This window comes from Ctenopharyngodon idella, chromosome 9, assembly GCF_019924925.1.
Source record: "Ctenopharyngodon idella isolate HZGC_01 chromosome 9, HZGC01, whole genome shotgun sequence".
NCBI lineage: Eukaryota > Metazoa > Chordata > Actinopteri > Cypriniformes > Xenocyprididae > Ctenopharyngodon > Ctenopharyngodon idella.
In genome coordinates this window covers 13,075,120-13,088,019 of record NC_067228.1, presented here as the reverse complement: position 1 = coordinate 13,088,019, position 12,900 = coordinate 13,075,120, and the positions used below count along the sequence as shown (strand labels likewise).

The 12,900-nt window shown below is 34.8% G+C and overlaps 1 protein-coding gene across 7 annotated transcripts in view; it reads right to left on the bottom strand.

Moving 5' to 3' along the window:
• Positions 1-12,900, bottom strand: part of lrch1 (leucine-rich repeats and calponin homology (CH) domain containing 1) — a 47,592-nt gene that overhangs the window by 30,924 nt on the left and 3,768 nt on the right. The window lies entirely within an intron of this gene.

Sequence of the window (12,900 nt, the reverse complement as noted above, 5' to 3'; positions counted from 1 at the left end):
CTCTACCACTGACCTATAGCCTGTTGTCACTACGCATTAGTGTTTCCATGGAAACCATACACACAGCCCTATGACAGACTGTGTGAGTGCTAATAGTAAAGGACAGTCCAAAAGAGACACATACACAGTATTTTACATGCATTAAATAAGCCTGTCAAGAATGAGGAACCCCTAATACACTTCAATATATATAGTCAAACAAGTTTGACAAAAATGTACTAAGATGGGACCTAGAGAAATAGTCCTACAAACATTAACCCTATAATGAGAAGTTCAGAGGTTTAAAAAAAAAAAAACACACGATACCCAAACCATAACTGACTAATCAAAAGCACTAATAACTGGACTGGTGATACAAACTTTCATCCATTTTAGGGATGGACCAATTTTGAGTACTTACTACATAAACAATACTACATCTAGTAATGTGCGAACTAAATATAATGTTTTCAGACACTTAATTGCATGTTAATGGAAATTAAATGTAAATGCCTTATAGTTTAAAGTTTTATTAAATGCAGTTAGCTGAACTTTAGAGTGCTTTATTGACCCACTTCAGTAAGATTTCAGTACATCTTTATTCATAATTTCATAATTACTTCTATTGTCTTTAAAACAGAGCTAAACTGTACTGTCAAATGTACTGACATGCATTTAAGGTAAACTATATTTTATTGAAAGCTGTATGTCATGTATTTAAATACACATTGTAATTATTGTTGCAATTTAACACATTTTAAATATATTAACTCTAACCCCCGGTTTCACAGACAAGGCTTAAGTTAGTCCTAGACTAAAATGCATGTTTGAGCTGTTTTAACTGAAAGTAACTTGTACTGACATCTTAAAATATGTCACTGCCATTGTTTTGTCTCAAGATGCACACCTGTAATGTTTTTTTCAAGTGCACGCTTATAAAAGATACTTAAATATCCTAATTGAACTAAGGCCTAATCCTGGCTTAGGCTAAGCCTTGTCTGTGAAACCGGGCCTAAATGTAATATCGAATAACACAACAGTTAAAAGTATAATCAAGTTCTTTACATGTGCTTTAGTATGTTAGTCAACACATCAAAATAAGTGTACTTCTTTAAAGAACAATAAAAGACTATTAAAACAATTATTTAAAATGTGCTCTAAAACAAAACATTGACATTTTTATATTTGACTATTATAAAGTGCACTTTCTAAAAGTGTACTTACGTGTGTTCAGAAACATAATCATAAAAATGTACTCTAAGTACACTTAATATAGTTTTTGCAGTTAAATATAAAATAATAGTTAATATAAAATATTAAAAATATACTTTTAAGATTTTAAGACTATATACCAGGGGTGTCCAGTCCAGCTCCTGGAGGGCCACTGTCCTGCAGAGATCAGCTCCAACCCCAATTAAACACACCTGAACCAGCTAATCAACTAGGCATACTAGAAACTTTCAGCAAGCTGGAGCCAAACTCTGCAGGACCGAGATTGGACACACTATACTCTATATACTTTTGTACCAGTGTTTCTCAACTGGTAGGTTCCCTTATGTCATGACTGACAAATTACAAAGGTCTAAAAATATTTGTCCAAACCTTTATTATTTAAAAGATCTGTATGTTGTAGCCATTACATTTTAAGTGCTATTAAAACAGCCCACAAAGCTCTTCACCTCAAACACTGGAGTGAACATGGCAGATAACCTAGATGTGTCTTGGTTACAGGCTGACAGAACAACTGATGTGCTAGAGGCAACCACTATGGGCAAAGGGCAACCAGTGCTTATTACTATTAAACATCAGAGTATTAGTTTACGGAAAGGAAAATATGATTGGACAACTTATTAAGCTATGTGTGCCACCAAACAGGCCTGTCACTTCAGTCCAGTCTCAGCTTGGGAAAAGATCAAAACACAGAGGGATGAATAATAACTTAATGATTTCAGGCCTGTAGGTCAAATCTGCAGCATACAGATAAGCCTATAAGACCAACTACAAAACACACACTCCAGGCAACTGAGCGTCCCTTCCACATGGACTACTGTAAGTCAGGTACAGCCAAGAAAGAGAGAGACAGAAGACAAAACACAGACCCGGAAACACAAGAAAACATGCCCGCGTGATGTGCTGCAGAGCTAGAAGAAAAGCTGTTCTGATGTTTGATCTTTTTTCTACAGAGTAACAGTCAGAACCTCTTCACAGACTCATGATTTTCTTAGTCGTACAGACATGGCTCTCATGGTCTCTCATCTCTGATCTGTCTCTGTGTGAATTGTCTCTCTGTCTTGCTGAGCTGTAACAGTGGTCCGTGTTGAGGCTGTTTGTTCTGTTCAGAGCACACAATGGGCATCGAGATGGCACAGATGGCATGGATTATCAGACTAACCCCAACGAAAAGCACACACACACACAAAAATCTCTTTCTGCAAGAGCGTGTACATGTGTGTGTGTAGGTTTATTAAGATAATATAACAGTAAACAGACACATAAGAAATAGAACAGGAGAGAAGAATAGAAGAGAATGAGCCTGAATGTGAGCTCTATGTCAACACAGTCAACACATGAGCTGTCAAGGGAACACTGCGATGTAAGAGGATTCTGGGAAATGTAGGTCTGTAATGAGAGCCTGTACTGCAACAACACTGAACTACGATAACCAATAAGTGTTAGTAAAGGATCCACTTGAAATATTAACTCAACATAGCAGGTTTCAACAAAAAGGATTTTTTGATTCAGACTATCCTGTCAAAAGTTTTGATAATCGCCAAAAATATGATTAACTGCTGCAGATTTAAACAAGTGAACAAAGAAAAGTTATATTATGATTAGGGCTGGGTAAAAAAAAAAAAAAAAAAAAATCTATTTCTCGATTTTAATCGATTCTTATTTTTACGAATCGATATCGATTCTTAAATCCCAAGAATCGATTAGTCTAGTCTGTTTTCAGTTGATGAATGAACACAACGTGTAGCGCGCCTCCCATCCAATAAATCGCAATAATCTTTGTGCTTTGTTGCTTTTGATATGAAGCAAAGTCTCAGACTTCAAATGACGTCCATTTTATTATGAAATTCAAAAAATAAATGCATATTATAAGACAATTGACCCTTCGCCGGGAGTCTTATTGACAAGCGATCTAACCAATCATAACGCCAAATCCGCCATTTTGTCCGACAAAGCAGTCAGGAGTTAGAAGATTAACCTTGGTGGACTTGAACTTGAAAAATGGTGTGTACTGACGTCTTTCCGCATTTGAAACAACATTCCTTCTCATGTTGATTCATGTTTATTTGATGCTATGAATTAACTAGAAGGAAGAGATGATCGGTTCACGAGCCACTTGAGCTGAAACGCTACAGCAATCTGTCACGACACATTAAAGAGTTTTTATTGTTCGAATTTCTTAAAACAATTACACAATTTGAAAGCTGGGACTTTGTTTAATATCATAAGTAACCTGCTCTGTCTTGTCTGTCGACGTGTTGGCAGTGTCCTCTTTGCTCCGCGATGTATTTTTCACTCTGTGTGGCGTGACAGTGCCATGGCTTGTCGGACAAAGCAACAGTAACTAAGGGGGGCAGGTCTTTGCGAAGGGTCAGTTATAGTGTTTTTTGACCTTGAATGCTTTTAAACCTGTTGTTGGGGACTTCCAAAACAAAAATAGGAACCTTTCAAATGCCATAATAGGGGCACTTTAACTGATACTCTCAACAACCTCATCTATGTTAGCCACTAGCCAGCTAGATTACTTTACTAGATGTGTATTTGAATATATATATATATTGCAGCTAAGAAATTCACCATAAAAAATATGGTGACAATGTTTCAGGTATTACGGGATATCATACTGGTGCCTGTATATTTTACAATTTATAGATATACATTTTATTAATGATGTCTATTTATTCTTCTTTATTCTAAAATGTACTGATAACCACCACAATAATACAGATGGTAAAATGGAAAGCCATATGATGAATCAGAGTTCGTTGTTAAGTGGCCAATGCTTGTATAGACGGTGCACAGGATCATACACACCATCAAAATAACAAACAACAGTGAAATAATAATACAATATACATTAAATAACAGAAAATGTAACGCAAAACAGCCCTAATCTACATTACTGATAACAAAAAATGAGAACTAAATATTTTATATAAAATATAATTGTGATGTGTCACGCAGCCAGGGACGTATGGGAATGTTCTTTTACTCTTTTGACAGAATTATACAGTAAAATAATGTGATGTTAAACAATTAACTTTTACCATATATTGTATGATAACTTATAGTTAACCAATGAACTTTCACTGTAGCATTTTTACAGTAATTTTCAGTAAAAACTACAAAAAAATGTGTAGTGTATATTTACATATACATACATATACAGTTGTATTCTGTACCCTACAGTATTTGGCTTGGGGTAAGATTTTGAAATAGCATTATCTTATACAGAGACCCAGACATACTTCTGAATGAGTGAGTGAAGTTTTCATTAAGCTGATTATACCTTTTCTTCCTTCATTTATCCCTCATTCTTTCACTTAAACACTCTATGTCTCTGAAGTGGGAAAAGGATGTAGAAACACAGTCTGTCATTATGCTACTCTGGGTGTGGCCTCATCCTGCGGCTTACAGCTGAAATAATCAGCTGAGCGTGTGTGCACTTATTTACAGTATGTAATCAAACAGATGGTTCTGACTTAAATTTATACCAAGTGTGCACAACAGTTAAATGCATGTACAACTGGAGTGATTCATTTGTGCTTGTGCATTTCTGCCACTCAGCGTTCCTCTGTGTGCCCACTCTCAGCGTGACGGTGTGTGTGTAAGTGTGCTCTTTGAGTTCTGTTGAATAAGCAATCTGTTTCTGTATGACAGACAGCGGCACCCTGATTCACACTGGATGGGTGGAGTGTGTGTTTTTGCACATCCTGAAGTCAGAAGTAATAAGAACATGTGAGGAAAGAAACAGACCATCAAAGCTCACAGTTGAGCAGAGATCTCTGGACCAGCAGGCAATACAAACAGGAAATCACAGCAGTGCTTTCATTTATACATATTGCTCATCACGGAGGGAGTGAGAGGATCTCAATCTGTTGTAATGTGAATTTATTTTATACCAAAAATAATAAAACAGTAAAATCGTATATATACATCACATTTGGGAAGCATCACATTTTCCATTTCATGTCGGCTTTACTTAGATAGGCAATTTGTTTTATAAACGCTTTTGTGTTATACTGGATATATCCAAATGAAACAGAAATGTAGGACAGGACATGATTTTGTTTGATTGGATCATTGTCGTTTGCTATTGCTGCGATCTCATCTGAGTGACATGTGAATTTAAAAAAAAATAATTATGTGCAAAAAATAATTTATAATAAATACTGCAATATTCCATTAAAAACAAAACAAAACAGCTCATTTGCTTTCATTTGCTTTACAACAGATTTTTTTTTTCAAATGCTTTGTGTCTGACAGGCTGATCGTTAGCTTAGCAACATGCTAACATGAAATTTTATTTGGGAAAAAATTACTGGTGTGCCACATTTGCTCTGACAATGATTCAATTTGTTTATGATTCTTTATTATGCATTAAAAGTAGGGTAGGCAATTTGTTTTATAAACGCTTTGTGTTATACTGGTTGAAACTCTCTTCACATCCTGAGAAGCAATCAATAATAGTCCTTACTGCAATAACACGATGGCATTAAGGACTATTATAGCAACCTGATAGCAACCTGTGACATTCTACCTGGAGCTGTTCACATCCTCAGACTCAGATTTATGTGTTTCTATGTCAACACTATCAACGCCAAAATAAATCTGCAGCAGTCAGGTGGTACAAGTAAGAGCCCTGTAAGTTGTATACGTTCATTATTATTGTAATGTTATGTGGTTTGAGACATAAGGTAATTTAACATCATCTCTCGTGATGCTTTGCATAATCTGCTGTGTGCGTTCATGTGTTTTGAAGGAGGCGTGGCTTTGGAGAGCACTCTGAATGGAGGGTGGCTGGGATCTCATGTTTTTAAAGCTAACTTGCTATTACTAGCCTCTATGCAATTGCCTACCCTACCTTTAAGAAATCTAATATTTTCAGTTTGATTCAGTCTAGTCACATTTCAGTTAGTTGCTAATTGTTAAATAGTATTTTAGATAAGGAATCAAATCATAATGCATTGTGTAATGGGTATTATTATCATAAATAAATGATTTTTAAATTGTGTAATCAATGCACTTTTTTTTTATTTTCAGATCAATGCATCAATGCATTTTACACCCTGAGCTTGGAGGTCTGATTTATTCTACCATATGATGACCTGATTAGCATGCTCAGTCCATCTGTCCCCACCACATACATACACTATGCATGCTGCGGTAGTCTGTGTTACATGGTGTTCAGCCATACACTGATTACATTACTTACAACAGACACTACAATTAACTGAAAGCATCTGCTCTGTTCCATACAGCACAAGCTGCAGAGTCGAAGCACAGTGTAGCAGGAATCAGATTTAACTTATCACGTGACGAGAGTAAGGAGAGATGAGATGACTGACAAGACAATGGTGGAGGATCTGGTGCGCAACAGATCCTGAGTGTTATTGGCAAATATCTTATCTTGTAAAATATGCAGTCAGTACTGCTGCTCTCTTTAGAGTATGCATGAATTTGCATGATCTTGAAAGTGAGTATGCATTCAATAGCGTTTTCAATACCCCACAAAACACACACACATATCCATTTAAAGAAACCCCACAAAACCCTTTCCCTGCTGTCTAACTATAAAACATATTTAAAGATTAACTCAAAGATCAAGAGAATTATCCATTAATAAAATATATACTACAAGCATATCACCTTCATCAGTACACACACACTTTGACCCTCTTTCTGGTGTCGGGGTGGAGCTCTGATAAAGTGAGTGTCTCAGAGTGTATGTAGGGCAGATGAATCTGGGTAATTTCACAGTCTCAAGGACACAAACAGCTGGTGTCTGTACATACTACCTTATATTAAACTGAACAGGTCACCATTTAACAGGCAAATACAATATGGATCTTATAAGAGATATTTACGAATACTAATGTTCAAAAGTTTGGGGTCAGCAAGGTTACATTAAATTGATCAAAAGTGACAGTTCAGACATTCATAATGTTACAAAAGATTATTTCAAAAATATACTGTTGTTTTGAACTTCCTATTCATCAAAGAATCGTGAAAAAAAAAATGTATCACAGTTTCCACAAAAATATTAAGCAGCATAAATTTGATAATAATAAGAAATGTTTCTTGGGCACCAAATCAGCATATTAGAATGATTTCTAAAGGATCATGTGACACTGAAGACTGGAGTAATGGCTGATAATTACAATTTTTTTTTAAAATATGTTAAAATAGAAAAGTGTTATTTTATATTTTAATAACATTTCACAATATTATTATTTAATGTAACTTGATCAAATAAATGCAGCCTTGGTGAGCATAAGAGATGTTAAAAACATTAAAAAATCTTACCAAACCAAACTTTTGAATGAGGTGTACGTAGTTCTAGGTAATAGGAGGGTTTTTTATTGTCCTAAATAAAAGAAGCAATTTATCACATTTAAATACTGTTTGAAATATTTTGACAACATATGGAGTTGTCGAAATCAAAAATGCAAAAGAAGTGCTGCACGGGGTATGAGTTCCTTATCTCGGTGCTCTTTGGGTGTAAGGGATGGTTCAACTTGTAAAAACAATGATAATCCAAGGCACTCAAAATAACATTTAATAACATATGGAGTTGTGTCTACAATATTAGTTTAAAACAAAAGACAGGGTGTGATAATGAACCAGGTTGATGATGATGTTCTGATTATGATGATGATTTTGGTCAGATGCCCCCAATTTAATTCATCTTTCTAACTGTATACCAGCATAACACAGGTTTGTTCTGTAAGACAGAGGCAGGATGTTGTCTCCTCCCTGGCTCATTGTATGATAACATGTGCAGAAAAGGCCATTTCCTCCTGGAGAAACATGGGAAACACACACACATTTACACACCCCTTCCCAAACACATGAAAACCTGTTTGGGTACTGCCTGCATAGAAATCTCATAATGCTTTGATTGGACATTTATATGATTCTAATATCAAAAAATATAAGATGCTTTCTAACTAAGCGATGGAGAGTATAACTGACATTTTTGACAATTACTCCAGCAGGGTGACAAAGATACACGTGAAGTGGTGTTTCATGACTTGACTTGACCTGCACTTCAGTCACTTCCGACAGAGTTACACGTGGCCTAATTTGCCAGATGCAATGTGCAGTGACCTGTTTATTAAGAACTACAGTGTGGTCCAAAAATCTGACACCAGTAAAAATGTATTTACTTAATATTAAATATTTTATTACAAACTGTATTATTAAAACAACATGACATGAGTGAAAAGTTTAATTGGAAAATTGACCATTAATTCTGTATTTGGTTTGTCCCCGTTTTGCTTTTTACGACAACTGTTTTTTAACTTTAGTTTGTTTATTGTGTTCTCTTCTACATTTCTTTAAATTGGCCCACAAAAGCAATATTTAATAAGAAATATACTGAATATTTTATATATATATATATATATATATATATATATATTACTCATTTAATTTCTCAGATACCAAACATACAAAAAAGATGGGTTGTGTAAGTACATTACATGAATTAAGCATACAAATAATGTGTGCTTGTCATAGCTGTCTGATACATAACTGTAAATGTAAGCATTCATACATGCTATATAAATCTTATAAACATCACATTTTCTGATGATATCCAAGAAGAAAAAAATATCACATTTGCACCAAAACCAAACACTGGCTATCAAAATGACTGATAGGTTAAGTAACAAGCCAGCTAGATTAACAAAATAATGTTATCCAACAAGAGTTTCGGACAACTAGCTTGCAGGCTAAAGTTTTTAATAAATATTATAATCTTTACACAGTCTTGTCACAGTCTTGTCACAAGTGACTTGTTACAGACACTGTAAAACCATAAATAAAGGTTCATGTGCTAGCAAACTAAATATATGCTGAAGTTAGTTGTGAACTATGGAACGATATCCATAATGACTGAAGTAAAAACAAAAATAAACCAAAGATGTGAGCTAAAGAAAAAGCATGACATGATGTGGTCAAAAAGTGTGAACTTGCTTGGCTTATTTTTGCTTAGACGTTATTTTTGTTTTGTTTTTGCAAACAAAAAGTATTCTTGTCGCTTCATAATATTAAGGTTGAACCACTGTAGTCACATCGCCGGTTTTAACGATGTTTTTAGTAGCTTTCTGGACCTCAAAAGGTGCAATGTCATTGCTGCCTATGTGTGGATCAGATACCCTCGGATTTCATCAAAAATATCTTAATCTTTTATCTTTTGGGTGTACTAACCCTTTAAAGTCTGTCACAGCATCAAATTTGCAATAAAATCCATTCAGAACTATCATGCAATGCTGTGACACTCTTAAAAAACCTACAGAAATATGGCATAGGTTGAAAAGCCCTACAACGGTACTGAGCCAAAAGCCTCAGGACAGAGATGCCCCCATTAAGTCACACACAAGTCTTTTTTAGAAATCCTCATTAACTGGCCCCAATAGTGTCTGAACAGTAATGATTTAGTTTGTAATACTTTACGATAAGGTTCAATTTGTTTATGTTTGTTGATGCACTGTGCTGGGTAGTAACTGATTCCATGTAATTTGGATTACATAATCAGATTCCAAAAATGAAGTACTTGTAATTGGATTATATTAAATTTTTAAATTCTTAAATTAAGACTACACTTACATTTTTATTGATTACATGATTATATATTCCTTGATTGTTTGCTAATCTTTTTTATCTTTACAACTGTTGTTTCTAAAAAAAAAAAAAAAAAAGCCTATATATGTTTGTAAAGTCTTCTCGACTTGTCAACTAGTCAAGTGGCTATAATTTCATGGAAAATTGAGAAAATATTTGAGAAAATAGTATCTGTTAGGGCTGTTGCATGCAAATCTCTGACACCTGAAAATAGAGAAAACCCATGGCAACAAACTGCTATAGGCTAGATTTTTTACACATAAGACTGTTACGTTAATATAAACAGCAAAGACCCTTTGTGGCAGATGCATTTCGCATTTCTTCCTTTCAGGTTCTATCAATGAGTGTTTGAGCTTTGTAATGGGTGGCAGGTTGTTGCCATGGTGCGTTAGCAAACACTCTGAAAGGTGTTGATGTAATGCATCTTTAATGCATAATGTTTATCCAAGTGTTGTTGCCCAGAAGTAAGACACACTCCTACACATACCCAATATTTGGGGGTTGGAATATTTGTGTGTAGGTTTTATCTCATAATCCACCCACCAAACATTAACATACAAGCACCACAGAGGAAAAAAAACTGAACATGAGATTATTTGCCAAAAATGCTTGAGACTATCTCTTTACACTTCGATCCTATTAGCAGTTGGCGCACTAAAATTAAACCCTGACCGTCCGTAACAAAAGACATGACTCAGAGAGAGCTTGTCAGAGAGAGGATTTGTGCTTGCATGCTCACATTTATGAAAATGCTATCATGTGGAAGATGGTTTGTGTTGTGTGTGTGCTTGTTTTCATGATTTATGAGGACACAAATTTGTATAATGACATGGATATTACACTGGTATTACAATGTAAACATGTTTTATGAGGACATTTCATGAGTCCTCATAGCTTTAAAAACATACTAAACAATGTTTTCTGTGATGGGTAGGTTTAGGGGTAGGGGGCGTGTAGGGGGATAGAATGTACAGTTTGTACAGTATAAAAACCATTACACCTATGGAATGTCCTCACTTTGATAGCAAAACAAACCTGTGTGTGTGTGTGTGTGTGTGTGTGTCATATAAGTTTGTGTTTCTGTGTCTTTGTGTGTCCCAATTCGAAGACTGGAAACCAAAATGTGTATATTGTGTAACAAGATTTGTCTGTATGTGTGTGAGCTGTTGTGCAACGTAATTGTGTGGGCTGACAGCAGAAAGAAGTAGGAGGTGAGAGAGACAGAGAAAGAGTGGATGGCTTCATCATAACATCATCTCTCATCTATGTGAGAGTTGATCACAGGTCACAGGTAGTTTGCATGTGAAGAAGAGTGTGTGGATCACACACGCCACCTCACATGCTACAAGTATTGTTCTAGAAGCAAAAAGCAACAAAAACAGACCAAACTCACGTTGCGAGTGGGCCTGTGCTGCCTTTCTAAACTGCAGTTCATCCTGTTAGCGAAGACAGAATGGATCTGTTAACTTCTGATGCATGTGGTCTGTGCCTTGCTATCAGTGGAACTGAACAATAGATCCACTTTTGGCATTTTCACTAGGAATGCACCAATATTAAAACTCAGGCCGATACTTATAAGCCGATAATAATTTTTATTTTATCAGCATTAATGGAGAAATCATCAATATTCAAATTCACAGTCATTCAAAACTTTGATGTTTTTGAATTGAGGATGCATTTCTTCAATCAAAATACAGCTAAAATGGTAAGATTGTGAAATATTTAGGGCTGCAACAACTAATTGATTAAATCAATTATCATCTATAATGAAAATAATCAACAACGAATTTGATTATCGATTAGCCGCGTCTGCGCACTGTGTCCAGGAAACCATCAGCCAGTCATGCAGCTTTACAGCAGTGAATAACCATTTTCTATGGACAAAATGCATATGAAAAATAGCTTGTCCGAAACCTGAGAATGCTTTATATTTATATAAGCGCTTCATTTACTGTGCCTTTCCCTGTCGTGCTTTGACAGATGCGTGTGCCGTTTAATGCCTGTGACACATGTTTTCCTCACCACATTACTTACATTTTATGGTTATATCCTTATCTGTAAATGTTAGAAATTCCCACGAGTATTTACATTTAGCATATTCTGACAACAAGCGTCTTGTTAAACTTCACAGACTTCAATGAATGAGTGCAATAATTCTGACTAAAATACACATTTTGCTAAAATATTTTTTGTTAAAAAATTAAGTGTTGGATTTAAAATACACATGTAACACAAGTAGTCATATTTATTAGAGCAGTGGCAGTAAAGGTACTATTGGTATAAAGGTACTATTGTTTGTACAGCCCATTAATGTAATATATTTAGTCCTATGTTCAAAGGAGTGAATGTGTGTGTTCCTCACATCTTGTACAAGTTAACAGTTTGTGCTTTTGTTTATTATCATTTGCAATCAGTTGTTTTTAGGTTTAGAATGTAATGTTTGTATTTTAACCCTTTTTTTGCTAATAATGCATATACAGCATAGCCTACATACATTACATTCACTATATTTGTTTTCATATATTACACATTGTTTGGAGGACAGCATTAACATTGTTTAAAATAATGGATTAAAATTATTTTTTAATTTAAAACATTTTTTTAATATATAATAATTTTTTGATTTTCACCCGATTAATCGAAAAAATAATAATCGATAATCAAAATTATTGTTAGTTGCAGCCCAAGAAATATTATTACACTTTAAAATAATTGTTCTCTATTGTAATGTTATAAATGCACTTTATTCCTGTGATCAAATTTTCTGCACCATTTACTTCAGTCATAATAACACTTTAGTATGGGGAACAATTATCACTTTTAACTAGTTGCTTATTAGCGTGCATATTGGCTGTTTATTAGTACTTATAAAGCACATATTAATGCCTTATTCTGCATGACCATATTCTACATCCCTTAATCCTACCAAATACCTGAATCTAACCACTACAACAACTACCTTACTTACTATTAATAAGCAGTAAATTAGGAGTTTCTTGAGGGAAAAGTCATAGTTAATAGTGAATGTGTGTTCCCTCAGTCATCAGTGTCACATGATCCTTT